The sequence below is a fragment of the Scleropages formosus genome, chromosome 7 (genome assembly GCF_900964775.1).
Source record: "Scleropages formosus chromosome 7, fSclFor1.1, whole genome shotgun sequence".
NCBI classification, from domain to species: Eukaryota; Metazoa; Chordata; class Actinopteri; order Osteoglossiformes; family Osteoglossidae; genus Scleropages; species Scleropages formosus.
In genome coordinates, this window is record NC_041812.1 from 30,686,259 (window position 1) to 30,691,734 (window position 5,476).

Sequence of the window (5,476 nt, forward strand, 5' to 3'; positions counted from 1 at the left end):
TCGCCCCAAACGCGCAGCTCAGGAGCTTTCGGGCACCACCATTACCCACGGTGCCACTGTTCCCGTGATTTACTGAACCAACATGATAATTGTGGATCGTATCAGAATAGCAAAACACATTTCTGCAGAAGTCAAAATTTAATCACATCTAAGTAGGGCTTTTAAATCTCCTCTCTCAAACTTTGTTTTTTAAAAAAATGTCTTCAGTTCTAATATATATTTGTAATGAGCAATGGGAAACCCATCCAAACCCATTCCTGCCGACATCCAAGTAAATGAGGATTGGTGTGTGAGAGCTTGAGTGAATGTTTCCACAAAGCTGCTTAAGCGACACTTTTAAAATTATAGCTGACTGTCTCTTTTTTGTGTATCTCCCCTCCTCGAGAAACACATGGGAGCGTCAGCTGAATGACCTCTAAGACTGACTAAGCTGAACATGCAGGAAGAATTCCTGGCCATTCGTATCAAAATGAATTCTGTAACTGGCTGTGATAGCTGGGACACACCTCAGAAAGTCACCTACTCTTCCATAGTTAGACTTTTAGTGGAACTGAAGCTTAGATCCGGAACTAAGATTGATAGGTCAGTATTTGAAACAAAAACCTGACATAGACTTCATTTTAGGGCAATATCAACACCAGAAGTGTCCTCAATGTAACATCTAAGAACAATCACTGCTGCTCTTTAGCAACTCTCTGAGTAACATTTCAAACGTGGCTGGTCAGTGGCGAAGACCACTGCTCATGCGCATCTCCCGCAAAGCAAATCAGAGCTTCAGCTCCCTCTGCATCTGTGATCATTAAGACTTGTCTTTATTTAGAGCCCCTAATCTAATTATCTCTCATTAGCCCAAAGCTGATTATTTCATTTATCTTTGTAAATGCATCAACAAAAGCTCCCCTTAATTAAGCTGATCAGCAGTTAGGTGCTGGTTTATTGGCCGTTTTAAATGGCTCCAGACAAATCGGACCTTGAGCATGCCTGCATTTGGCTGGAAGGAGATGACATGATCGCTATGAGTTGGTGCCCAAAGCCAAGAAACCTTGAAAGGAAGGGGGGCTCTGGCCTTGGATTTTGCAGTTTTGCTTCAAACTCAGCATGCATAGAAATGTTTTTGTTTATTTAGACCTCTGTCAGTGCTTTGACAGTGGCTTTATATTCTGCATTTGACAGCCATGTGGAATGAGGATGCCTTTTTCCAGCCGGCTACACTTTTCAGTCTTGGCAATGCCAATCATTATTGTCAGTGACTGATGAACACTTCCACATTTTCAAGCTTCCCCTGACTACTTGATCTCACCCCTCTGTTTTCAGAACTGCCACAAAACTTCCACATCTGCTGCTTCTCCATGGCCCTGGTCCTTTCTCATGATGTTTTGTTTCTTCCTTAGTGTCATTTTTCAGGCTAGTCTTCAAAAGCTTTCCGCATGATGATCCCCTTTATATCCTGGATCCATGATGGGAGTATTCTGGCATCATTGGATTTGAGAGACGGGCCCAAGGGGCTGTTGGACCCCACAATGGAATACAATATGGCAGCTCACAGTCCATTAATTGGTACTTAATTGACTGAGGTATGATCAGTGTAAAGCCCTATACAAAGCTTTCTTTACGACTTGTTTTCCTCTTTAAAACTAACACTCGATAACAGAATGTTTATTTCGCGAAAGAAAGACTCCTTTGTGATGTGACTCAAGTGGGAATGAAAGATCTTGTGTTTGGCTGCAATTCTCGTTGCTGTTTTTCTCATCTGACAAGGCAGAAGGCTCCTGTGGGAGGTCTATGCTCAGTGCATGTGATTAGGCAGCCAGAGGTTAACAGAATAAGAGGGAAATCAATCTCTTCACTGCACTGACAGCAGAGCCAAAAAGCTCTTAGGAATATTTAGAAAGCCTCTGTCATTTACAGGGAACCTCTGCTTTGTTATTCCTGTGTTCGAGCGTGTACAATTTTCATTGTTTCGGCATTGGATATTTTAAATCTCCATGGTTTTTGCATGTGGTGAATATTTTATAAAACAACCAGTGAAAGAAAATTCAGCCGAATGTGTTACATTTCCCCCCCCCCTCCTTTTTAGGTTCTCTTATAAACTGTGCTACTGGGGCTTCTGTTTTGTATTTGATAGTCAGACGGTGAAAACGTTATATTTCCAGCACAACCAAGCGGTGCAAAAGTGCATTCCAGGATGACATACATATGGGAATGGCATAACGTTGTGGTTGCAGACTGCATGACGTTACGATGTAGGCATTAGTGGAAATACTCTTGGACATCTGGACGTAAAATTGGATTCTCTGAGCTTTCTCGATTCTGAATCCAGTGGCGCTCTGTTTACCGACATGCCAGTCCTTTGTACTCCTGTCATATCATCTTAAGGGAATGTTTGGACTCCCCGTGGTCAATCTCGTTAAGGCAGGAGTCACATAAGTGAATTCCTATGATAAACACACAGAATCCTTAATGGGGTTTGTAAGTCTGTCCTCGCCTTTTGTGTTTGCCAAGTGCATATCCACCCCACATTTCTACACGTTGCGTGATTATTGTTCCACTCTCATAGTTGAAGGAAAGGGCCACTCAAAAGCAATAAAGACTTCTTTGGAGCCCTACACCTGAGGATCGGAACTTTTTTGTGCTTGTATGAGGTTTTAGGTGTAACTGTTGTTCTGCGGTAAATCCAGAACCTGTATGGAGTTTACGTCTTACATCCATTCTCCATACTCAAGGTGCATATACATATGTAGGTATAAAGACTACTCTACGAAGGAGCTTTTGGTTGTTGATGAACATAAAGCAATGGATGTTTCTATGATCATTTATTCACTTAGTATAATACAGGAAATTTAGTGGTTATCCAGACCATCTGTACTCTGTGAGCAGCTTGGGGTAAAACATTGCCCTGTCTCTCTGACAGTCTCTCTCTCACTCACACACACACGTTCTGGAACAGGATTGATCTTGTTAAAAGGGATGACCTTTTTTTAGCAGGACCATGCTTTTCATGATTAATCTTGAGGACTTGAGGAAGGGCCCATCTGTAACTGGTAAGATTGGCAGCCCGCTACGCTGACATGAGGTCTGAGACCTGCCTGACGTCATCTCTGAGGGGACAGGGCTGGTTCGACCTTCTGCCAGGAGACACGGCTGCTCGGAGGTGTAACCTGATAGATGGGGAGGGCTGGTGCAGTCTTTTGGTCAGTGGGGTGACCTTAGACCTTCTCTGAGGTTGCCTGTTTTGGACAAGGCTAACGGTGCAACACCAGGTTACAGACAGGCAGTGCGAAGAGGTGAAACTTGATACTGGGCATTAGGATACAACTAAACGATCTTTCCAAGTCACATTACAGCCCAAAGGTCAAGGTGCATCCTGGATCCATGCCTAAGAGTAGAATAATGTGACAGGGCTTGTACACCCTCTACACAGTGATAAACCATAAACCCTGCTGTCTGGCTTTAAAATGTCTTGGTTGAACCTATTCAGTTTATTCACAGAATTTCTATTCAAGGGAAGGAACAGTCCTTTCTGCTGGTACCTTCTACAGAGGGTGTCCTCTTGAAGAGACTCTTAGAGAACCAAGCACTGTAGGCCTAATGACAGCTGACACTAATGGTGTGCAGTAGGCTTGCTCTTCAGACCTCTGTTTGCATCATGCTGTAAATATATATTAATGCTAATTCTTTCAGTCTTTTCATTTGATCGTTCAGACTCTGGTCAAACATACCTGTAGGCCCCAGGGACAGAGTGTCACAGTTAAGATTTCTGCTCTGCCCATCAGGATTACAACTGAAGTCCATAAAGCTGCCTTCAAAGGGTAATTTAGTAAGGCATCAATACAAGTACTTAATTGTAGAATGACTATTGACAATTCCTTTAAACAGTTCCTGAAATAGCAGGGTTACCTAATGAAAACTGAATTGGCCAACTTGGCTCCTTTGGGACTGTACACTGGTTGGGGTATTAACAGTACTTTTGGCAAAGGCACGCTTGTTTTTATTTCTGTGTTTCTGTGGTGTTCAGAATGTCAACAAGTCTGGCTCAAATAAAAAGGCAGAGTCTCTAAACTCGTCCTTTCATACTGGGGCTAATGTGTTACTGTGGTATTACTTAGTCTAAATCAAACGGGTTTATGGGATGGTTCAATACAATAATAAAAGCCCTGGGTAAGAATCTAATGGTTTTCATTTTTATGACTGTATATAGCAGTGACTGGCTTTTTACCTTGGAGCAAGATGGAGTTTGAATGATGTGCTCATACTGAGCAATGCAGTGTCATTTAAAGTCCACACGGAGATAAACTGCAGTTGTGATTATTGTTGTGTGTCATGAATTAGAGCAGTAGCTATAAACCAGGAATTCATGGACCCCCGTGGGGTGCATAAAGTCTCGTCAGGGGGTGCATGAATCGAATTTTGAAGAACAAAAGGTGCACTGGGTTGTGCTGGACATACAGTGGACTCCAAAATTATTGGCACCCTTCATAAAGACAAGAAGCAATAGAAAACAAAGAGCACAGAGGAACATCTGCTGTGTGTCAACATCAAAAAAAGTTTATTTTAATAGACTACTTTCAAAACAAATATTCATATGTGAGAAATTGTGCTTTCTGCACAAATATAGGTTTCTAAATTACTGGATCCCCTATGTCTTTATTCTTGTCATCAGAAAATTAAAAAAATATATATATACATTATATATATGTGCAGTGGAATTCAGATTGTACAGCTAGTTGCCAATGGATCCTCTTTTGAACTTTGTTTCACTAGGGCATAAAAAGAGTAACACGCAAAAGCATTTTGTCATTCATCACCAAAAGATTATGTAAAAACTGGCAATTCAAAAGAGGCAAATGATTTTTCATCTGCTCAAATCAGGTCTTGAATACAAATAAAATCAACATACCGCTTGGCACAATTAGGGAAATAATGAGGAAGAATAAAACCACAAAAAGTGCTTGACCTACTCAGAACTTATCTGTCTACATGCACAGTTAGGAGAATGAGAGGCAAAAAGGAACCAAACGATTACAGCTGGAGAACTGCAGGGCCTTGTATCATCTTGGGGTCACCAACCATCAGAATGTACCTCCATCCTTGCATACTCTATCAAAGGATTTCCAGGCGAAAGGCGAAAGCCAATATTGAAAACGGGGAAAAAAGTGAAGCAGCTGGAGTACTGAAAGTTTGAGTGGAAACCAGTGCTATGAGCAGAGGAGATCAAAACTGAACACCATTGGTATGTTTAGAACCAGGACAGGGATCCACACAAAGAAAAGCATGTCATATGCACTGTGAAATATAGTGGTGGCTCATTGATGATGTGGGGCTGTTTTACTGCCAGTGGTTCTGGGGTCCTTCGTAAAATTAATGGCACAATGAGCCCCTAAAGTATCTGTATAATCTGTGTGAAAACTTTGTGACCATTGCCAGAAAGTTCCAGTCTAGATGCAGGTGGACCTTCCAGCATGGCAATGACTCCAAA